The sequence below is a fragment of the Macrobrachium nipponense genome, chromosome 3, assembly GCF_015104395.2.
Source record: "Macrobrachium nipponense isolate FS-2020 chromosome 3, ASM1510439v2, whole genome shotgun sequence".
Taxonomy (NCBI): domain Eukaryota; kingdom Metazoa; phylum Arthropoda; class Malacostraca; order Decapoda; family Palaemonidae; genus Macrobrachium; species Macrobrachium nipponense.
Window position 1 is genome coordinate 8,481,158 of NC_087202.1, and position 25,143 is coordinate 8,506,300.

The 25,143-nt window shown below is 41.6% G+C and overlaps 1 long non-coding RNA gene across 2 annotated transcripts; it reads right to left on the minus strand.

The window, feature by feature from the left end:
- Window positions 1-9,485: 9,485 nt before the first annotated feature.
- Window positions 9,486-24,920, minus strand: LOC135222156 (uncharacterized). Of its 2 annotated transcripts, XR_010316176.1 has the most exons (4): window positions 24,063-24,920; window positions 20,903-21,067; window positions 11,763-12,057; window positions 9,486-9,934 (listed from the first exon to the last, which is right to left on the minus strand). It is a non-coding gene; the product is annotated as an uncharacterized LOC135222156 (long non-coding RNA). The 2 variants fall into 2 exon arrangements; XR_010316177.1 differs by lacking the exon at window positions 20,903-21,067 and having other exon boundaries at window positions 24,063-24,333.
- Window positions 24,921-25,143: the final 223 nt, after the last annotated feature.

The following is a 25,143-nucleotide window of genomic DNA, read 5'->3' on the forward strand; positions in this document are numbered from 1 at the left end:
AATGCTCAACACAAAGTAGCATTACAGGTTAACTTACAGAAGACGACATAAACCAAAAGAATTACTGTGCAGGGTTTAGGAGCTTAAAGAAATAGACTAAACACTTATTAGGAAAAACTGTTCTCAAAATCTTCAACTAACAAAGGCTTGCATTGTCCTCCAAGGGACAATGAGGTTTACAAGGCTGGAAACTGACGAAAAGAAGAAAAAGAAAACTAATATGATATTGTTTATTGTGCAATAAAGTTTCACATACATACTTACCTGGCAGATATATACTTAGCTATAGATTCTCCGTCGTCCCCGATAGAAATTCAAATTTCGCGGCACACACTACAGGTAGGTAGGTCAGTTGATCTACCGCCCTGCCGCTGGTGGCAGGAATAGGAACCATAACCTTCTAGAACCAGAATTTTTCTCTTCCACCTGTCTCCTGAGGGGAGGCTGGTGTGGGCCATTCAATCGTATATATCTGCCAGGTAAGTATGTATGAAACTTTATTGTACAATAACAATATCATTTTCATACATTCAACTTCCCTGTCAGATATATACTTAGCTGATTGGCACCTTTGGCGGAGGGTAAGAGACAGCTAATTACTGATTAGACAGGTAAACAACATACATTGTAGGTAATAAATACTAAATAAAACCTTGGTTCCTATGGGTTTAGACGAAGGGTCGACTTCCTAGCTACTGCTAGTAGTCTGCTTCATCTCAAGAGCCTCAGCGAGGATGTGACCTATGGCTAAGAGTTCTTGTAGATCTGTCAATGGGGTCTTATCCACTTACTCGACAGAATCTAATGGTCATTTGTCAATGGGTCTTATCCACTTACATGACAATACACCTATGCCTAGGGGCATAATTAAGGAGCACAACACCGATCCCGATCACCTGATCCTAACACGAGGGTTTGAGCTTAGTTTGAAAAGAGCTATCCCCAAACTCCTTTCAAACAAACCAAAGAAAAAAAAAAAAACACTATGTTAACATAAAAATTAACTCACTTAGTTCAGGATCAGCGTCGGCTCCCTATCTCAGCAACGTATCCGTAGACACGTAAAACCAAGAGAGAAGGATCTCTCGTAGGTCAACTTGACCTCCTTCGTGCAAAGGGAAGTCAACACAGAGTTGCATCTCCCGTAAGTTACAGCTAATATGTCCTTCACGACATATTGTTATGTAACGAACAAGAATTCATAAAAGCTCGCACTTCAAGTGCTTTTAATTCTCAGCTGTTTGAAGGAATCATCAAGTTATTCATGAAGTGCTTTAGCGATCACCCTTATTTCAAAGAAGACCAGGGCTTCCTTTGAAATGCCAACGCGGAATCAGAGGAATTTATTTCTGGTGATAGAAATTCATTTCTCTATATGGTGTGGTTCGGATCCCACAATAAACTGTAGGTCCCGTTGCTAGGTAACCAATTGGTTCCTAGCCACGTAAAAATATCTAATCCTTCGGGCCAGCCCTAGGAGAGCTGTTAATCAGCTCAGTGGTCTGGTTAAACTAAGATATATACCTAACCTTTGAAATGGATCTTTTCTGGATGAAGCCTAGAGCCTGGCTTGCGCCTGGGTGGCGCCTCGCGCCTCGTGTCTGGCTGGCGCCTCTCGCCTGGCTGGCGCCTTGCGCCTGGCTGGCGCCTTGAGGCCTGGCTGGCACCTAGCACCTCGAGCCTGGCCGGCGTCTCGAGCCTGGTTGGCGCCTCGCACCTGCCTGACACTTGGTTGGCGCCTAACTCCTGGAAGGCGCTTTTCGCCTGACTCATGGCTGGCGCCTCGCGTCTGGAAGTAGCTTCGCGCCTGGTTCCAGACTGGCACTATTTGGCGTCTGGCGCCTGGCTGACTCCTCTCCACTTGCTGGAGCTTCAAGCTTGGTAGAGTCTCGAGGATGTCTGGCGATGCCCACATCGGACACTCTTATCTGTCCGATTTGTTTGCCTCTAGCGCATCTGCGCTAGGTTGGAGGCCCCCTCTTTCTCTTCATCAGACAATGACAGTGTTCCTTGAAACTGTCTGCCTCTGACGTTTTTTACGCCTGTTTTGGCATATGGCATCTGGTTGGCACTACACTGTCCAAAAGTCCTGAACATCCACAATAGTTTATCAGGAGACTGGAGAAGAATGGAAGAAGTTCTTCCACTTTGAGCTTTGGCCTCTCCGGCAAGGGGAGGTGATTGTAATCAGCTACATCCAGTAGACGATAGGATATCTAACCGTACGAGAGATATAGTCTTCCTCCGAGGAGGGTCCCTTCTTGAATACTTCCGTGCTCACGAGATCTCTTCTTACATGTTGAAGGAGTGTCTCGTTGCAGAATCTTCCCTATCCTTGCCAGAGGGAAGGGAAGAAGCCTGGAAGTCGAAGGAGACTCCGAGCTGAAATTGGGAGTACTCCTGATTTCTAGTTCTGGGAAGCATTTCGAGCCGTCATCGCATTCCAAAGACTCTGTAAGCAAACGTTTGAACCATTCTACTGTAGATGAAAACGTAAGTACCCTGCCTGGACAACGAAACCTCTATCTGAAAACATTGAATCAGGAATAGGGGGTTTTAGTTTTTTGGCCAGACATACTATGCTGGCAAGAACCCATTGCCTAATCTCCATAGAATCTGATGCGAGATTCCAATGCTCAAAAAATTCACTTGTCTTCTTGATCGTTTAGGACCAAGAGAAACAAAAGAATTCCCTCATAAAAATTTCTCAAGAAGTTTGATGAGGAGCAGTTCCATCTTGTCGAACATAGAATCTGTGGCCACAAAAAAGATCCCATTAGAAGTACATGATATCCTACTCTTGTCATATTGAGGTATCGTATAAGATCCCGAAGATCTTAAATCCTCTGCTATCTCCAATCCCTTTATAGAGACAGAGTAATGCCTTTTAATGCGTTCTTTGATAGCAGATATATACAAAGGTGATTCTTCCCTCTGAAAGGGAAGAAAAAACCGCTATGTGGTTCACAGAGGTATCGGAAGAGGACAGTTTCCTCATTCCCTCTACCACGATCTGCAGCAATTCTTTATCTTGTCCATGACTATTGTCATTTACCTTGAAAATCCTCTCATTCATGTCCACTTTCTGGTCAGTCTGCACGCAGACAGACTCAGAGTGGAGAGGTTGTTAAGGTCCATTTATAATAGATGCTGATAGAATATTCAGACTGTCTTGGAAAAGACTTCCAAAACATGCTGTGAGAAGAACGTGACCTCTGTGAATCCAACCTCTCTAAGGCCAAAATGAGGCATAAAGTATTATCCTCTCTTTCTTTGATGCCCTTTATCTTAAATTCTGTAAAGAATTTATATTTTAGGGGAAAAAAGACTAAAGTTTATTCCCCTTTCTATAAAATAAAGATGGCGTATATTGCTACCTCTCTTGGTTCGAGAAAAGGAAGCAGTCTACAGGAAGACTGTTCGTCTTCTTACCTTGCTAAGAGATCTATGAAGAAGACTTTTCGCAGGTTCTCACAACTCTTTGCAATAAATGTTAGACATACTTTCACAGTTATTATCGTCGATCGAGAAGGTTCTCACGGACATGCAAAATCTTGCATCAAACCTCTTAAGGATCGTTACATTCCCTGTCTGTTTTCCAAATAGGTTCTCTTTGTTAACGCGAACAGGAGCGAAAAAAAGAGATTCTCGATGCTCTTTGCGATAAGAGAGTGTCGTGGAATTGGCCTAAGTGATTAAATGGGTAACGAAATCAGGAACGAATCTTGCCGTTACCGAGCGTGCTGTCTGAGAGGCTACTGGACTCTTAGGTTAATAACTCGCTAAAACGAGAAAATATCTTGGATGGTGCTCTTGGCTCATTGCGCCAGGCTGGCGCTTCTGGCGCATTTTTGCGCCAGGCTGGCGCTTTTTGGCACATTGCTCCAGGTTGGCGCTTCTAGCGCTTTGCGCTATGCTGGCGCTTTCTTCTAATTCTCTTTATGTTATGTGCCAGAACATCTGTGCCTTTATGATACCCGACATCCTTTCACATGTTAATTCCGTTCTTAGTAGGAAAAAACTCTTATACAGGCAGTCCCCGGGTTACGACGGGGGTTCCGTTCTTGAGAAGAGTCGTAAGCCGAAAATCGTCGTAAGCCGGAACGACGCTTGGAAATATGTCTTAAACTAATAAAAAGTTATAAAACCTTACTTGTTACGACGGGGGTTCCGTTCTTGAGACGCGTCGTAAGCCGAAAATCGTCGTAAGCCGGAACGACGCTTGGAAATATGTCTTAAACTAATAAAAAGTTATAAAAACCTTACTTGTAATCCTTGGTTACACCTACCATGTTTTGTTTTCCTGTACCACCTACATTGTTTTTTCCTGTAGTTTTATGTACAACCTGGAGTTATTTTCATAAAAGAATGCTGGTTCTTTAAAAACTATTGCAATCCTCTGGTGACACTTCATTCTTGAAGTTTTATGTACAACCTGGAGTGATTTTGCCAAATCTTGATGGCTACAAGAACAGCTGATTACTATTTACGTATCATATAGACTAATTAAAGTAAACGTTTCTTGCCATGAGTCAGAGGCCGTTTAATGAAACGAACACTTCTCTGTCCTATCTGTTCAGAAAATAAACGTTACGTCAATTGCGAGAGAGAGAGAGAGAGAGAGAGAGAGAGAGAGAGAGAGAGAGAGAGAGAGAGAGAGGCCAATGGTCCTCTCTCTCTCTCTCTCTCTCTCTGATCAAATTACACTGGAACCTTGAAATACGATTGCCCTAATATACGAATGTTTTGTATCTAAATATAAGCTTTGATATACAACAAAATATTTGAGATACGATTTTGCGATGAGTGTTAGTTGTATAGGCGACCAATAAATGGCGTTCAGTCTGTTTGTTTGTTGGTGCTGCATGTTAACACGTCGTTGTTTAGTTCGTTGTATTTGTGCCTATTTTTTGTGTTATTTTGTCTATTTTATTATTAACCATGGGTCTCAAAGCTAAAGACAAAGCAGGTGATAAGAAAAAAAAGAAAAAAACCCAAGAAAATGATTTCGATGGAAGCAAAACATGCAATTATAGCAAAGCATGAACGTGGCTCGTATCGTCAATTTGGCAAACGAGTATGGTCGAAATCCTTCTACAATATCCACGATCATCAAGCAGAAGGAAGCTATAAAAACCTTCCAAAGGCATCACCATTATTTCTAAACTACGAACTGATTAAAAAAATAAACAATTAAAAAGTTTGTTTACCAATGTTATTTCATTTGTGTTTATTACGTAGTTATTAGTGTACATACGTAAATAAAAAGAGAACAAATCGTTCCCTGCCACCCTTCCCTACCTCCTCCCCCTGCTGGCCTCACGTCATCTTTCGTTGTGGTAAGTAAAATTCCTTTCTTTATTTAATTGATTTTATTAACATTTATTATCATTTATCACATTGCTATGTTATTTTATCATTATGTGTGTTATTACTCGTTTATTTGTGTATAAATTGTGTATATTATATGTAATTTAGCTGTGTTTAGGTGTGGTTTCATAGCGCTAGAACGGATTAATACATATTACATTATTTTTAATGGGAAAAAATGCTGAGAGATACAACTGCTTTGATATACGACGATGGTAACGGAACAAATTAAATTCGTATGTCAAGGTTCCAGTGTACTGGATAATGTCTCTCCTTGGATACTTCGATTTTGCCAAATCTTGAGGGCTACAAGAACAGTTGATTACTATTTACGTATCATATAGACTAATTAAAGTAAACGTATCTTTAAATAGGCTTATATTATTTGTATCAACAAAACATTTACTGGCATGAGTCAGAGGCCATTTAACGAAACAAACACTTCTCTGTCCTTAACTCGGAGCGTCGGAAGACGCCTCTCTCTCACTGATCAAATTACTGGATAAAGTCTCTTTGGATACTTGGAATTTGCGTTGTAATCTAACCAGAAACTTAGTTTTGTTATTATTACTGGAAACAAGCAATGATTTTTTCATTATTTGCGCTTTTGGACTGTTATATGTAAACTTTGCGCACCGCAAGCTAGTATGTATTCATTCGCTCGGAAACTAGTTCCGCATATGAGGCGTCACTAAAAAACATACAAAAATAAGACATAAAAAGTGTCGAAAATCATCATAACCTCAAAATTTGTTGTAATCTAACCAGAAACTTATTTTTATTAATATACTGTGCTAAACTATAAAGGATTTTTATCATGATATGCGTTTTTTAAAAGCGTCGTTAACTCGGAGCGTCGGAAGCGTCAGCGTCGTAACCTCGGAACAAGCGTCGTAACCCAGGATGGATTTTTCCATTGAATATTTAAGAAAAAGCGTCGTAACCTCGGAACGTCGTAAGCCGGAACCGTCGTAACCCGGGGACCGCCTGTATACGTATATAGTCCATTCAGGGAAACCATTTCTGCCACGAAGGGAATGTTTCCCATCCCACTCATCCATCTTCTCTTGAACAATATCCGATTCTAAAAAGGTTGTGTGCGTTTCTCGAAAGACTTGACCATACCATAGTCTTAAAGTGAATTCTCTACTACATCCATCTTCTCACTAAGCATGTATTCTAATAAGCCATGCTTTCGTAAGCATGGGAGCATTATATAATATAATGTTCTGCTGCGTTAGAATCCTTTAATAATGTTACCTACGGTAAACAGCATTGAAAGGTTATAATATCTTTCTTATTGAAAGCTTCTTAGGAAAAGGCAGACAATATTTTATTTATGTTAGCTTAACTATCCCCTCCATTCGAGACTAAGTCCATGATTGTAGGGGGAATATACGGTTAACCGGCCTTAGAATGACAGCCCGGCCATCTCGCTCGCTGCCTGGCTGCATTCATCATGAGTTGCCAGTTACTTCATTCAATGAAGGAATATAATAAAATTATTCTCGAGCCTAAGGAAGCTCTTAATAATGCAAATTTAAGCCAAACAACCTTTGCTAAATACCGAAGCTGAGTAGGTATTGTCGTAACAAACCTTTTAAGCGAAGTCCTTACTAGGAAAATCCTGTAAGGATATAGATAATTCCGTAGCGAACCACAAAGGCAACTATGGTATGCGTATATGACTTGTCATTCAGTAGTCGTATACAGCAAGTCTTGCTACTACATTCTTTCCTCTCCGATTCAGAGATAGAATGGAAATCTTGCCCTCTTCGTTCTTTTCGTCAATAAACACGAATTAGTATTAGTCGAAAGAGATTGCAATGAAAACTCTAGGATCGAAGAGAATCCCTCAATTTTTATTCTCTTGGATATAAGGCCGTATTCTACGCCTCTATTATTTGGAAGAGCCTCTAATCAATGAATGCGAGCTCGTACAAATCTTGTTTAATTTGCAAACGATTGCCACTCTTTCTGTAAATGGTTGGTTGCATTATTTTAGAAGGGGGAAGATTTTAATATCGTCTTATTAGTAATGAACTAATTTTTTCCAATAAAAAAGGTTTCCAATTCCAATCTATCTTCCATTTCCTGTCCATCAAGTTAGGAGAAGAATGAGCAACCGGAGGAGAGCGCCTGCTTTCGTAAGGTGAAGAGCTTTTAGCAGTACCGATTCTAACCTGACAAGGGCTACGGCCGCCTGTGCGACATCTTGAGTCCCCGCCGGGAGGCCCCAGGAAAAAAAAACCGATCTTGCTCTTGCCTTTACTTCATTAAGACTATCCTGAGAAGGGCGACGGCCGCCTGTGCGACAACTCCCGTCCTTATCAGAAGAAGGCCTCGAATGTCTTTCACCTTTTGCAGAATCAGGCTCTAACCCAATCTCCGATGAAGATCCTGGTTTATAGTTTCAGGCGCTTTACGCCTCCTTTCAGGCGCTTCAGAGGTTTCAGGCGCTTCAGGCACTTTGCGCCTCGTTTCAGGCGCTTTTCGCCTCGTTTCAGGCACTTAAGGCGCTTTTCGCCTCGTTTCAGGCGCTTAAGGCGCTTTTCGCCTCGTTTCAGGCGCTTCAGGCGCTTTGCGCCTCATTTCAGGCGCTTCAGGAGCTTTGTGCCTCGTTTCAGGCGCCTCAAGCTCTTTGCGTCTCGTTTCAGGCGCTTCAGGCGCCTCTTTAGAATCCTCTCGCCTTGTCGGCGATTTGCGCCTGGCCGCCTCGTCCGAGCTGTCAAAGACTTCTATCGGACGGGATTTCTTAACGGGAAGGAAGAGATCCTTTCTCTTGGGAGGATCCTTCTTCAAAACTTCTATTAACGAAGATATCTACTGTTGCCTTTCTCCTAGGATCTTCGTAGAGTCGTCTTCTTTCTCTGTATCCGATCTAGGGGAAGGAGGATTTAATGAATAAATGTCTCTCTTCTTCTCAGGTGGATAGCCTTCCGGAAAACTTTCCGGGATAGAATCCCAAGCTGGCGATTTCCACGATCTTTTAGAAGGTCTCAACAGCTTGTGAGAACTCCACCCTATTTTCCTTTCAATGAAGACTCGGATGACGAAAAAACACTGTTTTAGGATGCCTTTCCAACGGCTATCCTTGGCAGTCTAGGACGCTACTACAGATCCTGCCGAAGGGACGCCCGACCGTTGGGGATTCTCTGAAACCTCCTTAAGGCTTTTGACATTCCTTCTCCTCTGGGCTTGTGAGCTTGGAAGAGGTCTAGGCCTGAGAGCGAGACAGAGCCGATCGAAACGCACCCTCCACTATTTTAGGACACCTTTCCAATGGCAAACTTGGCAGTCTGGGACATTCTACAGAGTCTGCCGAGGGGACGCCTGATCGGTGGGGATTCTCTGAAACCTCCGTGCGGCTTTCGACATTCCTTCTCCTCTGGGCTTGTGAGTTTGGAAGAGGTCTAGACCTGGGAGCGAGACAGAGCCGATCAGACGCACCCTCCACTTCAATGGGGAACACTATATTCACTTCTTACCTTTAAAGAGCTCGCTTTTGAGCTACATCCATTATCTTCAAATTTGCATATACGTATAAATTTGTAGTTTCTGTGGAGTAAGAAGGTGATGAGGATGCAACAACTACTAGTACTGCTAATACTCTAACTGCTCGTTAGCATAAACGCTATTTAAGCCTATAAAGTAAGCGTATCTAGTTATATGCTTTTCTGACTTCCTAAAGTAGGAAATTAGAGTTTAATATTTCCTCAATAAAGTTGTAACCTTTATTACATGTAATAATGAATAAATATTAATAATTCCCTTTATTGCAAACTATGTGAGTGTCTACCGATAATTTCGGTAGTTTCAATTAGTATTTTCTTCAAAATTTCGAAGCGAAATTCATTAAAAAGTTAATAAAAGCATATGCCGAACCAAAGACCCAGTACTTCCCTGCAAAAAGACAGCCCAGAAGATCGATGGCGATGAAACACGAAAATCAAATCAGGAGGAACCGTAAACGTATGTTTACATTCCAAACGATAGAGAAAATCTAATTCTAGAAGGTATGGTTCCTATTCCTGCCACCCAGCGGCGGGGCGGTAGACCACCTGACCTACCTACCTGTAGTGTGTGCCGCGAAATTCGAATTTCTATCGGGGACGACGGAGTCTATAGCTAAGTATATATCTGACAGGGAAGTTGAATGTATGAAAAATGAATTTTAGCAATATACCCCTGCAGTCATTGCACAGCATATAGAAAAAAATTTATTATTTCCCAAGAACCTTTCCAGTGACTGCCATCTCATAGATACAAAGGTATCTTTGAAATATTATCTAAAAACTGACGAATATTCAGACCTGATACATATCATCTGTACATACAAATATAACCCCCAGAATATGCTGCATAGGTGCAGAAGTCATAATAAAATTCCTCTCAAAACAAAATCTTAGCATGAAAGGAAAGTCGGCGACAGATCAGACAAAGCTTGATGTCGTCTGTTAGACAAAGCTGGCCTGACAATACCAGCAGGTATAAGGGATGTTATGATTTCTGGCAGACAATTCTTCTATGGGTAGATTTTCAACTTTATACAGATGCTATTAACCTGAAAAGAGAAAAAATAAAGGTTTATGCAATTACATTAACAATATTTGATAAGAATTCACACAAGGAAAAGACTTTAACATTTAGTAACCATTCTCTCAAATTCTATGCAAAAGTTGTTCAGATTCAAACAGGGACCAGCAATATACTGAAATTTTATATTTTTCAAAATATCTAAATCACAATTATACTACATAACAGCACATCTTTCAACTTTAGCTTACAGGAATTCATAAATGTCGCCCACTTACCCATCTACTTTCGTAGACATTACCTTGCTCCAAATTTCACTTCTTGTTCAAGAAGGAATCTTCAGCTGAGCCCTATGAGAGAGAGAGAGAGAGAGAGAGAGAGAGAGAGAGAGAGAGAGAGAGAGAGAGAGAGAGAGAGAGAGAGAATGACTTCAGGCGTTTAATGCCACCTGCTCATTGCTAAGTCTTATACAACCTATACTACAATACTGTGGATCAGGCTTTCTGGCTATTAGATGGATGCTGATACTCATATGTTAGTTGTGGTCTTGACTTAAAGGGGCATGTTGTGTTTCTCTTCCTCCCATGACATCTTGTTTATTTATTTGGTCATAAATAAACTCAAGGGTTGCTGTTGGGTTTAGTTATCTTTTATGATAGTACTATATCACTTATAACAGTACTTTTGCAAAGAAAAGTGCAAAGAAATATAAAAAAAAAATAAAATCCAAAAATGGTACAGCATGTTCAATCTCTGTAAATTTGCATAAATATTTACTAGGAGTATACTCAGAATTTGTTACTGAGTTTAGTTATCTGTTTTGAAGTTGTGGGAGCTGTAATTATAATTTTACAAATAAAATAAAATAATTTATTAGAAAAAACATGTATAATTTGGCAAAATTTATGATTGTCTTGTAAAAGCGGCCCCACAAGGAGTAGCAAATAGTCTTTTTCAACTTATCGTGGAAGGTAGGGAGAATTTTTTTAGAATTTCTTTTCGTACACCATGTGCATTTGCATATCTTCCTTTTTCCATTAATGAGTTTTTTATGTTTTTTTTTCTTGAACTGGCTGACCTCAAAGTTTCCCCAGCCTGGGGTGCTGCAAATGTTTTTTCTATCCTGGCTCTTAAGGGTTAATGGATGAGACAGGTTTGTTCAGGGAATGGATGCCTACCCACACACACACACATTGCCAAAGACAAGACAGCACCAAGCCATGAACTCAGCTAGGAGAGATTGACTTTGCTTCTTGGGGTTTATGGTGCTGGTGATTTCAAGCTGAACCCTACATTGGTGTATCTGCAGAACTAGGCTCAGCTGCCCCAGTATCTCCAGCACCTTCTGCAGGCTCTACAGGCTCTACACAAACTAGACGACCCTACCCCAGTATCTCCAGCACCTTCTTAAAGTTCTGCCTCTCTAGACTCACCTGCCCAAATATCTCCAGCACTTTCCTCCATCCAATAGCCTAGTCAAACCTATCTCAACTTCCTTTGCAATGCTCAGTATGCAAGCCAACCACAGGAGTAAAGGTAAGGAATTGTTTCTTTTTATTTATTGTACAGTAAATGCATGGATAATATTTACCCTTTAACTATATGTACTATCTTCCATTCATCTTTTTTATTTAGCTATCTCTTTAAGCCTTTCTCTCTATTACTCTTTATGATGGGTTTGTCAATAACTGGTGTCTGTTCTTCTCTTAAAATGGACATTCATTCGGTCTACCACAACCAAACTGAAATAAAATAAAGGACAAATCCACCGGTGCCTACGTAACTAAAACCTACTAGGTCAAATTAACCAGAAACTTTTGTTTATATCAGGACGAAGTCAAGACTGCACCGCTCACCAAAAGTTATTCATTTTTTGAAGGATTGTAGATTGTTGGGCAGGTGTCTGGTAGTACGTCTATGGGTGTATACATAAATTCGGCTGCTCCTGGAAGGAAACTCTTCTCATTCTTCTTTCCCACTGTTATCCCTACATTATGGGGTCAGTTGCCTGATGCGCCTTCTCCACTGCCTTCTATCAAAGGCATCATCATCCCCCAGACCTCTTCTCTCCATATCTTCCTTCACTTTATCTTGTCATCCAATTTTCTGTCTCCCTCTCGATCTTCTTCCTCTAAGGGGGAAACTGCTGACCTGCAAATGGAAGTGAGCACATTGACTGAATGCATGCTCTAGTAGAAATGAAAATACATACCCACAAAAATGATGTTATTATGATATAACAAAGTTTCATGTATACTTACCTGGCAGGTATATATATAGCTATATTCCCTGTTTGCACTGGCAGAATTTTCAAAACTCGCGGCAACCGCTAGATCACTGGTAGTTCAGGTGATCAGCCACCCGCCGCCACCCCCCCCCTCCCGTTGGCGCGCTGGTGCTCGGAATCATTCCTTATTTTCGTCATATTTTTCTCTGAACCCTGTCTCCTGAGGGGAGGTGGGTGGGAATAATTATATATACCTGCCAGGTAAGTATACATGAAACTTTGTTATATCATAATAACATCATTTTCATGCATGACACTTACCTGGCAGGTATATATATAGCTGATTGACACATTTGGAGGTGGGTCAAAGACAGCAACATTGTAAGAGTTTTTAAAATTTAAAATAAATTCCAAATACTCTTAGATTCCTTACCTGCTAAGGTAGCTGACTTCATAAATCCTGCCTCTTAGCCTGCTAAACCTTAGTAGCTCCCAACTAGGATATGACCTAATAGTTGATGAAGCTAAAAACAAGGGTCTGACAAACTGGACGGGACCAATTCGTTGACAGAAACCCTAGCCCTCTCTTACCACGGGCATTCATGCTAGGATAAGTTAGACCACCTGAACCACACACAAAGCTAACATAACACACTACACTTCATAGACTGAAGAGGAAATAACCCTCTCAGACAACCATAAAAACAAAAACAACACACTTAAATTAAAATACCTAGCATGTTAGTAAGCTATGGGGTGGAAACTCCCTTGCCCAATACTGCTCCTGAGGATACATAAGGGTGCCCAAAGTTTGACAGTTTGTCAAAGGTTGTTTTGACGTTTCTAAGGTAATGAGACGCAAACACTAATTAGTCCTCCAAAACGCGTCGTTTCAATGATATCTTTGAGGGCCATATTCCTTTTAAATGCCAAGGAAGTAGCTACTGCTCTCACTTCGTGCGCCTTAACCTTAAGGATGCTGAAATTTTCTTCTTGCATAACATATGTGATTCTTTAATCAGTTCCCTGAGGAAAAAAAAGGCAATAGCATTTTTGGTCATTGCTCTGCTAGGGTCCTTCACAGAGCACCACAGTGATTCTGAAGTTCCTCTAATATTATTGTTTTCTCTATATAATAGCGCAAAGCCCTTACTGGACAGAGAACTCTCTCTTGTTCCTGTCCTACCAAATCTGAAAGACCCATAATCTCAAAGACCTTGGCCAGGGATGAGCTGGATTCTCGTTCTTCGGCCAAGAAAACCTCCTGAAAAGAGCAAACCGCCTTGTCATGCTTCCAGCCAACATGTTTTGCTATTGCTTGCAGCTCACTAACCCTTTTAGCTGTGGCCAAGGCCACCAAAAAGATGGTCTTTTTCGAGATATCTCTAAACGAAGCTTGATCCATCGGTTCGAACTTATTAGTTCCTAAGAATTTCAGGACTACATCGAGATTCCAGGAAGGTGTTCTGTATCGGTGTTCCTTCTTGTTCCAAAGGACCTTATGAGGTCTCTCAGATCGAGATTATTGGTAATATCTAAACCTCTGTGTCTAAATACTGAGGCCAACATACTACGATATCCTTTAATTGTCTGAGTTGACAACCCTACTTCCTTCTTTAAATATAAAAGGAAGTCAGCAATTTGGGTCACAGAGGTTACTGGATGAAGAAATCTTCCGACTCTTGCACCACTTACGAAAGATTTCCCACTTCGCCCTGGTACACCTTAATAGTCGAGGCTCTTCTTGCTCCGGCCACAGCTCTGGCCGCCTCTCTAGAAAACCCCCTCGCATCTGACAAGTCTTTCGATAGTCTGAAAGCAGTCAGACCCAGAGCGAGGGTGTTCTTGTGGTACCTGTTGAAGTGAGGCTGTTTGAGTAGATCTACTCTTGCTGGAAGTGTTCTTGGTACATCTACTGTCCATTCCAGTACCTCTGTGAACCAATCTCGGGCCGGCCAGTAGGGAGCTATGAGAGTCATTCTCGTCCCTTGACTCTCCCTGAATTTCTTCAAAACCTTTCCTAATATCTTGAACGGGGGAAAGGCGTACACGTCTAGCCCCGTCCAATCTAGAAGAAAGGCGTCTACTGCGACTGCTTGACGGTCTGGGACTGGAGAGCAATAAGTCGTCAATCTCTTTGTCATTGCAGTCGCAAACAAGTCCACCACTGGACGACCCCATAATTTCCACAGACTCTGGCATACTTCTAGATGAAGAGTCCATTTCTGTAGACAGAAGTTGACCTTCCCTGTCTCAACCAGGTCCGCCTCTCACATTCTTCTCCCCTTGAATGAACCTGGTGAGAAGGGTTACGTTTTCCTTCTCTGCCCATAGAAGGATCTCCTCCGTCCAACTTGCAAAGAGAGACTGAATGCGTTCCCCCTTGCTTGCGGATGTACGCCAGAGCTGTGGTATTGTCCGCGTTGACCACTGCACCGCCTTGTTGCGGATCAACCGCGCTTGAACTCTTTCAAAGCCAAGAAAATCGCCATCAGTTCCTTCCTGTTTTATATGCCAAGGACGCTTCCTCCTTGCTGCCAGCGACCTGACACTTCTTGAGGGCCGAGAGTCGCTCCCCAGCCTGCGTCCGACGCATCTGGAAAACAATACAAGGTCCTGGGTTCTTCTGCTGGAGCGACGCTCCCTACGTCCCTAAACTTCCCGGAGGTTAGCCACCAAAGTGAATTCCTCTTTGATCTTGCGAGGAATTCGAACAGGAAGGAATCCGGTTGTGATTTTCTTGGCCAGACTTGGTTCAAAAAATATTTGCAAGGGTCTCATGTGAAGCCTTCCTCGAGAGAAACGAACCGTTCAGTGACGAGAGAGTCCCCAGTAAGCTCATCCACTCTCGTGCAAGACATTGTTCTTTCTCTAGAAAGGCTTGTACTTTCCGGATGCATTGAGCTTGCCTGTCGGGAGATGGAAAAGCCCGAAAAGTCGCTGAGGAAATCAGAATCCCAAATAAACTAGCTCCTGATTGGGGATCAGATTCGACTTTTCTAAGTTCACCATCATCCCTAATTCGTTCGTTAATGCCAACGTCATTTCTAAGTCCTCCAGACATTGTCTTCTTGACTGGGCTCTTATGAGCCAATCGTCTAGGTATAGAGACACTCTTATCCCTAGAATATGTAGCCACTTCGCCACGCTTGACATCACTCTTGTAAAAACTTGTGGGGCTGTGCACAGTCCGAAGCAGAGGGCTTTGAACTGAAAGACCCACCCTGTTCTGGATCGCAATTCTTAAGTACTTCCTGGATCCTTGCATGAATTGGGATTATGAAAAATATGCGTCTTGAAGGTCCAGGGTAAACCAATCCAGTCCCCTTGGACGCACGCGCTGCCAGTACTGAATCGGTCGTCTCCATAGTAAATTTTGTCTTCTCCATAAGAAGTTGAGTTGACTTACGTCCAGTACTGGTCTCCATCCCCCGAGGATTTCGCTACTAAGAAAAGCCGGTTGTAAAATCCCGGGGATAAGTGATTCCGCAAACAGGTTATTCTATTGCTCCTTTCCTGAGCAATTAGAAAGTACTTGCTCTTGCAGTGCTTCTTGTTTTCCCTGGATCGCTGTAGTGAGCTCCAAGCTCTCTTGGCGATGTCGAAAGAGGTGGTTTCTTCAGAAAAGGGATCTTGTAACCTTCCTTGGCCGGGTACTGTGACGACCCAAGGATCTGCTCCCTTTTCTTGCCAAATCTCCCAAAACTTCTAAAGTCTGGCCCCCAACAACTGATGTCTGAAGGACTTGTTCTTCATTGTTTATTACTGGGTCGAACCCCTCTTTTGGGAGGAGCTCGTTCTTCGTCTGAAGGAAGGACGAGAAAAAGGACTTGCCTCGAAAGGGCTGACTAGCCTGTCTTGACGTCCTTAGGTGTCTTCTTAAACCAACTTTTGGTGGGTAAAATTTCCTTACCGAAGACGTTAAAAGATCCTGCGTCGCTTTCTGAGTCAGGGAAAGCGAAATATCCTGATAAGATCCGAAGGAAATAACTGATCCGAGAGTGGGGAAAAAACAATTCGGATTTCTGAGCGTTAGAAACGCCCTTTGCAGCAAAAGAGCACAGGATGACCTCTTCTTTAAAACTCCTGCGGTGAAAAGCGATGCTAACTCATTCGCCCCATCCTTAGGGCTTTGTCCATGCAGGACATAATACTGCTTGGAAGTTGCGAAGAAGTTGATTCCTTATCTTCCAAGGTTCGTCCCAGAGCCCCCAAGGACCAATCAAGAAAATTAAAAACCTCGAATGTCCGGAAAATACCTTTCAAGAGATGATCTAACTCTGATGACGTCCACCAAACTTTAGCCGAATTCAAAGCATGTCTGCGGGAACTGTCAACAATGTTGGAAAAATCCCCCTGGGAGGAGGCAGGAACTCCCAGGCCCAGACTTTCCCCCGTCGCATACCAGATTCCAGACTTCGATGCTAATTTGGCTGGAGGGAAGGAGAAAGAAGTCTTGCCCGCTTCCCTCTTTTCTTTCAACCACGTATCGATCCTTTGAAGAGCCTTCTTTGCTGTAATTGAAAGCTTCATCTTCAAAAACGATGACTTCTTCGGTGTTTTATTCTTGGAGAATTGAGAAAGGGGTGACATCGGAGCTGAAGGCTGAAATTCCCCTTCAAAAATTGACAGAAGGCAATCAGTTAACTTCTTGTAGTCTGAAGGTGCTTCACCATCTTTCCTTCTTCATACGCTAAGTCTCCATTCTTCCTCTTCCTGCCGAAGAAACTCCTTGTAATCCAAGGTCTTGCTGCTGGAACATCGTCTTAACCTTCACGGCAAGAATGAAGGGTTTAACTCCTGCGCTTGCGTCCTGCCGTCCCCTTCCTGAGAAATTACGTCCACCAAACAAGTCTTGTAATCCAAGGTCTTTGCTGCTGAACATCTCTACCTCACGGGAAGAAAAAAAAAAAAAAAAAAAAAAAAAAAGAAGGTTTAACCTCCTGCCGCTGTCGTCCTTGCGTCCTTCTGAGATACGTCCACCAAACGTGAATCCGCTCCGTAATTGCGTCCTGCGTCCTGTCCGCCTGAGAGTCCGTCCTTCAGACGCTAAGTCTTCCATCTCCTCTTCTGCCGAAGAAACATCTTGTAATCCAAGGTCTTGCTGCTGAACATCTTCTCTAACCTCACGGGAAGAAGAAGGGTTAACCTCCTGCCGCCTGCGTCCTGCGTCCTTCTGAGATACGTCCACCAAACGTGAATCCGCTCCGTAATTGCGTCCTGCGTCCTGTCCGCCCGAGAGTCCGTCCGACTTAGCCGGTAACTTGCGTCCTACACGAGAATCCGAAGTGCGATGAGGAGGAGGCAAACAATCATGCGTCCTTTTGGAGGACTTGACGGGGAGAGAAACGTCCTTACGTCTCGTAGGATGATGTTCCGTTGCTTCCCACGATTTAACTAGATCGGCTAACTTTCCTTGCATCTCTTTAAGAAAGTCCTTAGTCTCTGTTTCCTGACGGGATGCCTGAGCATGCGGGGAACGAAGACGAGAAGTATTGCTACGACGAGAAACTCGAACCTGAGGTCTACGAGAAGGAGAAGATACAGGAGAAACTGCCCAGGATGCAGAAGGAGGGCTCCTATCAGGCGAACCGCCGTCTAAATGAAGTCTTGCGTCCTGCCTTGAACGAAAAGTTCTCCTCCTTTTAAACCGGAACCACGTCCTCATCGTCACTAGATGAGAAAATCTCGGGGCTACTCCACCGCTCTTGAGCGTCAAGTTCATCCTGAGATGACGTAGGTCTATGCGTCCTCTTCAGCGGACGCGATTCTTCCGCATAGCGTCGATACCTGCCTGACGCAGAACTATCGGTAGAAGAAAAACACTTCCCAGTGTCGCCTTTTCTATGGCGCACTGCTGCAGCCTGGGACGCAACAGGACTGCCTGAAGGGACGACTGATCGTAAGGGAACCCCTCTCGCCTCCCTTCGACTGTCGACATGCCTTCTCCCTTGGGTCTGGGAGCTTGGCAGAGGCCTAGGTCTAGGAGCACGAGAGAGACGACAGCCGCCCCCTCCACTACACTGACACTCTCAAAAGCACCCACTTTGTCTGTAAGACGCTGAATCTGATCGCCCATTGACGCAAGGGCGGCAAAACACTTTTCACATAATTAGGATCCTCAGAAACAGCAGCAGGCGCAGGAGAAACCTGAGGAGAAGGATCTACAACTTCTACTTGGGAAGGAGGAGGAGAAATAACAGAAGCATTCAAGGCCTTACTAGAAGAGCCTGACCTCTCACTCCGAGACACCGATCTCCTTACTCTATCCTTTTCTAGTCTCTCAACATATTTAGTGAAAGTCTTCCATTCCTTCTCATTTAAACTTTCACACTCATTTACATCTATTATCCCAAGTACACACACCCTCTCTACACTTCTTACATACTGTGTGAGGGTCTACCGAGGCTTTCGGCAGTCTCACCTTGCACCCTTCTTTCACACACACTCTAAATACTAAACCAAAATCAGACATTATAAGAAATTCCAAACGCGATTGCCAATCCAACTTTCCAATACGATACCCAATAAATCCATCAAAATACAGCGAAAGTCAGCTAACGAGTTCGAAATTCTAGCAGGGAACCCACAACGATGTTGCCGGTTCGGCTGGCAGAAAAAATCTGACGAAAATGGGAATGATTCCGAGCACCAGCGCCACGGGAACGGGGTGGCGATCACCTGAACTACCAGTGATCTAGCGGTTGCCGCGAGTTTTGAAAATTCTGCCAGTGCGAACAGAGAATATAGCTATATATATACCTGCCAGGTAAGTGTCATGCATGAAAATAAAAAATACATACTGAAATAATAAATGATAAGTAAACAATCTGAAAATAATAAGGAGCAATTTACAAGTGTAAATTAGCTTTTGGAAACAAAGTATCACAAGAAATTTTTATTGACATTAAAAAAGGACATATATAACTTAAGTAATAGCATGCATGACCAAGTGAACTGCACTCTTCACCTTCAGGTGTTCTTTTTATTGAACTATAAACTGCTTCACACCTCTTAAATTAGGTCTAAGGTAACTCGGCTATTCTCGTGGTGTATCTAGATCTACATGACAAGTTAATGTGGTAACCTGAACCTTGTGTTTGTGGGGACAGTCTCTCTTTCAGATATGCATCTGCATATGGTTGCTGTTCACAGGAGATGAGTGTACTATAATGCACATAATTATTTCTGAACATATTTTTGCATCATCTATTCCTTTAACATATAATTCACTGAATATTTAATGCCGATTATTTGGTATTTGTTGTATCAGCTCTTATAATAGAACCATGATTGTTGGTTCTGTACAGAAAATGGTACAGTGTGCTCCCAATGTACTCTTCTGATGATTACTTGCTCCATATTATGTAAAATGAAGTGGCAGAGCCTTAGTAGATCCAAAAGCAGAGCGAGCGGTGGGGTATGCAAATGGACGCTGGAAAAAGCAACATATCTTGGTTAAACTTAAACCCTTTTACTACCACAAACTTCACTGCTTATATAAAATGTTGCTTTATATGCACATGAACAATTCTGAACATTGACAAAGCTGACTGCCAAGTTTATCATTTCAAGCACTTAAGAGATACATCATCAAATCAAATGTAGTCAGGAAGGTATACATATATCATTTGAAAAGTTGATTACACCAAGATAGAGGATGGTATTAATGTTGTATGCTTTTGATAGATGTCCTGCCAAGGGTAAAATGTTATCAGGATGTTATCTGCATCTTAGAATCATCACCTTCTACCGAGGATTACTCAAAAGTAACTAGTATTTCCTTTCTCTTAAAAATGCCCTGTTTTCCATCTTCCACGAGTTTATTTTCACTGGCAACTTCCACTGTAATGAGCTACTATCTGCAAACTTAACTGGTTGAGGTGTCACGCTGTCATACTGACTAAAGCAAACTGGCAATGCCTTAGATTCTGGTGCTTGTCATTTCAAGAGAGGCAGAGGAGCTGCTTCTTTTTCAAGTATTTTTTTCTTCCAAAATATCTCTGCACAAATAGGCTTATTTATTTATCAGGACTTCTTTTCCATTTCAGCTTTAACATATTCCTCTTCCACTGTAACTGATTTGATCTCCTTTCTTGCTGTTCTAGTCTGTGGTAACATTCTCAGGAAGTTACATTAAAACCCTTCATTTTTTTTCCAAATGAAAGATTCTTTATAATGTTTTATCTTGAAAACATCTTAACTGGTAAGGATTTTCCCTTATTCTATTAGCAAAAGTTAAAACAGTAAGATATACTGGCAGTCTACCTAGCAAAACACATAGTGAAATACTGTGTTCATTCCCTACAATACTGACCAGACATCAGGCTGAATACAGGGTACTTTCTATGGAGAATTGTAGACTGCACTGAGAGTTCTTTGCTGTTTACTGTAAGGTCTGAAACAAAATAATACAATGCTAACATTCAAAGCTCCAAGAATTGTTCTGTGCTTCTTATAATGAAGTGAGACTTATGACTGAAATCAACTAATGGTCATGTATAAGACAGAACAATGAATTTCTGCTTTCAAAACCGGATATTACTCTTGTTGGTAAAAGCATTGCTCGTGTAATTCAAACATACTCATTAACAATCATGCATCAGGTGCGCATACAAACTAAGCAGAAGTCTTAGGATCAAGTGTTTTTTAACCATATGAAGCTGAGAAATCACAAAAGAATGGCTCAAATAAAATTGTATATAAAATGCCTAGTGTGTTGTATAAGATAGTTCTTATTCAATAAAAAGAATTCAAAAGTACACTTACTCTGAGAGGCTTTTTCTTTGACAACATAACATAGTTAGGACCAGTATGAAATGAGCTTGTTTGTCACCTCCACTCTTGATTGGTAAATAGTATGCCTTTGGTGCCCATCTCAAATACCTCAAGAGAAAGTCACAGTTTGTGTAACTGATTAATTAACAGACCAACCTGAAATAGAAGTAAAGATTTATGACGGCACACTGCAATTAGTACATATATTTCTAAAGACATACATTACCATGAACACTAGGTTGTACTGTAGCACAAAGTTTGCAAAACCAAGTAGGATATATAAAGGTAAAAAAAATCACTAAGCTATTTCCTTAAACAGTCTTTACGATGTTGGTCTAATGGAAGGTACAGCAAACAGAAATACGAACATTACTTAAATAATCTTCAAATTTCATAGCTGCAAACCATTGGTTTACAACAACCTTTAGTGAAGGGGTCACAAGTAACCTTGATTGTTTCCATTGTTATCCTGTCTTCTGCAAAGGTCTCAAACAAAAACCTGTCATTCTGAGACCAAATATCTTTTGTTTTTATCACTCAATAAGTGCAACTGAAGGGGGTACTGGACTGAAGTTGTTCAACTTTCATATGAAAACATGAACTTTTATAAAATGAAGCAATATCACCTAATCTCAGTTAATGAGACCATTGAAACTGTCTCCACATCTGCATCTGTGTTAACTAAGGGCCTAACGTAACCTAACCAAACCCAACCCATTATTAATTAAATGAACAAATTTCCATGACAGTTGTTTTGCCAAGATTACTGGAATTCCAATTCCAGTAAAATCTGTTGTTGGGTCTCTTGCTGGTCACTAACTTTTTCTATGCCTGCACCAACTCATTACATGCCTTATACTGTTGACACAAATATATGCACACTTGCACTTGACAACACTGAACACCCTATACTTCTTACCATTTTCAATCTGCCCTTTTTTTTGTGAAGAAGAGACTCACTAGTCACTCCAAAACAAACCACTATTCTTATATCTTGGATAGTGCCATAGCCTTAGTACCGGGGTCTTTCACTGTTTTGTATTGGAGTTCCCTTGTTTATGCATACTTCTTTGTCAGTCCCTCTTCCTAGGTAGAAGGGCAGAGTATGCTGTATGTAGCCATGAACAGAAGGCAAAACTTTAGGCTCAAGTCTGTGTGAGCAAACAGTGTGGTGAGTATGTGTATACTTGTTTGTCATGCTTTTCAGAGCCTAAATTGTGTTCAATGGCTACCAGGTCTAGAAGAGCCAAAAATTTGCTTTGAGGCCTTGACAGTAATGGTAGCATAGACCTTGACAGGATCTTCCTCATCTTTTTAAAAATGACTGCTGATTTCATTGCTCCTGAGATAACTACTATTTCATAACAGGGGTTTCTTACAGCGGGGCAAAGAAACAAACAGATAAAATGGGATAGTACATTGAAAAAGGATAACTTCAAGTAAAAATAAAAGTAAAAGTTATAACATCTCAAATAAGTACCAGAAAACCACACCCTTCCTAAACATCACTGCATTACATAAGGGTCTAAGCCAGTCCTAATGCCCCTCTGAAAATAGGCCAATTCAAATTACTACCCTAGTTTTATCAAAGGTTTTGGAGAAACTGCCCCTTTAAGCATCTTTGTAGGTGTTTTAAAGATAATAATCTGCTATTAGCATTACAGTTTGGCTTCTGTAAAGGCCTTGGTTCTTGTAACACGCTCTTGCAGTATCTACCATATTGCAGAGTGCTCTTGATGAAAGTGCAGAGGCATGCAAGATTGATTTATATTTTAAAGCTGTCTTTAATTGTGTGAAACATGAAGCACTGTGTAAAAGCTAAGCTTACTGGGAATTGGTGGATCGTTTATTATTTTACACTGATTTTTAATAGGTGAACCCAAAGGGTCTGTGTTAATGGCCAGTATAGTAGCTTTATTAATGTCATTTCAGGGATGCCTCAAGGTAGTGTTTTGGGACTTTGCCATTTGTTATCTTTACCAGTGAGATGTGGCAAAGTCTGGAGAACAAACCGATTGCAGCGCCTCAGTGGCGTGGTTGGTATTGTGTTGGCATCCCACCTCGGTGGTCGCGAGTTCGATTCTCTGTCATTCCATTGAAGAGTGAGAGATGTGTACTTCCGTTGATAGAAGTTCACTCTCGACGTGGTTCGGAAGTCACGTAAAGCCGTTGGTCCCATTGCTGAATAACCACTGGTTCCATGCAATGTAAAGACACAATACAAACAAACAAACAAACAAACCGATTGCATTTGCTGAGGATTCTATACTCCTAGCTGTTGTTCCTTGTCTACTCCTTCAGTCTGTAGTTGAAGAATCTGGCACAGTTTAAGGAGTGGAGTGGGCTCTGAAGCATGCATGAAGCCTAACCCTCCTAAATCTCAAATTTTGATAGTTAGCCTACCTAGGGTAAAAAACCGCATGGTACAGGGGTGGACCATGTACGATCAGCGTGAACAACTCCAAAAAAAGTACATTATAACGCGTCCTGACATCGGAGATGGGCATCAGTCGCGACTTGTTGTTGGTGAGAAACGGAGCTAAAGACCTCTACTCCAGTGTCAGGACGCGTTATAATGTACTTTTCTTGGGGTTGTACACATTGATCGTACATGGTCCACCCCTGTACCATGCGGTTTTTTACCCTAGTAGTCAATCATGAACAATTTTGCCTTTACATCCTGATTTACATTTAAATGTCCACTACATACCTAGGTATATATCTAGAAATAATAAAAGGGAAGCAGTGAAAAATTACAAAACAAAACAAACTTTTACAAAACCCTTTCCTACCTAAGGCTACGTTAGCAAGTGAAATTTCAGTGGAGAAAAAAAAAAGGAAGGAGAGTGATGGTCGCTTACTCTAGGGTGCTCTGGGTCAGGTGGTGGTGGGGGGGGGGGGGGGATAAAATTCATTCGGTTTGGTTCCCTCCCATAACATGCCCCACTGGAGTAACCACTCCAATAATTGTTCTATCTATAATAGCCTATACCTACTATAAAAGGTTTGTATGGGGAGAAAAAAAAAGAAAAAAAAAAAGGCAGGCATCCACAAAATGGTTAACACTTGAGACATTAATGAAAGATATTACTATATAGTATTAATATTTTGTGAATTTATCGGAAAATCAAACTATCATACGATTACGTACCGAGATTAACATACATTTCACTTATTAGACATTTAAAGTGCTATAAAGGACACATGATCCAAGGGTACTCAAATTATTGTTTATGTTATGGTAACTCTGGTGATGACTTGAGTCGAGATCTCTGTCTTTGTAACGGCTCCTCTTTCATCCCCTCAACGCGAGATTCCTCTCCAAAACTGGATTAGGTGTCCCTATTTATTATATAAAATAACGCGACTCAAGCCGACACTTTTGCGTACGTTCTTTATCTCCATTTTAGCGTGTTATTTATGGTTCTAAAAAATACTAGAGACGCAGGATTATTACTTTGTTTGGCTTCATGTCCAGCCCTCTACAGGGATGCTTCCCTCTCTGGCGGGCCCTTGTACGTTTTTTTTTAATAAGTTGCTTCTTATATTTTATAATAATTGTCTTTTAGTGTTTTTTTTCGTCAGTATCGTAGCTCCTGCAGAATAGGAGAATCTTTGGATTTACTTTACATTTGCTTTCTTCTTGTGCGATCTTCACTTCAGGCGATATTTTGTTGTCGGGACCTGTTGTTGTATAGTCTTGGTAAGTGATGTTCAATGCTCTCTCACCTGACTTACGATTTGTTCTAGGTTCAAAGAGCCTACATGCTTCACTTGCATTATATAAAACCAGTCAATCGATCAATCAACTTGTTCAATGGTCTGTCACCCACTATAGCATATAGGTCTACGTCTTCGTCTTTCTTAACCAAACTAGAGCGTATAGGTCTAGGTCTTCTTCTCTCGTAACCAAACTGAGTCGTCGCCTGCTGTTAATCATTTTATCACGATCCCGTACCTCAGCGAAATAAACCCTCGGTTATATACTTAGTGCTTTGGACTAAACAGCGTCGTCACTATTTCCTCTTGCCAACGATTGATTTTGAATGTAAAAAGGTAAACAAAAAAGAGAATTTTAATTATCTGTGCAGATTCAAAGGTCAGTCTAATGATCTCAAGACATTGTTCCACGGCGCGTATTCAATGGTCTCTGGTTCGCAACGCTCAACTGGCTTTGACTTCGTCTTCGCTGTAACCTTAAGACAAATGCAACACAAGGCGGTCCTTACTTA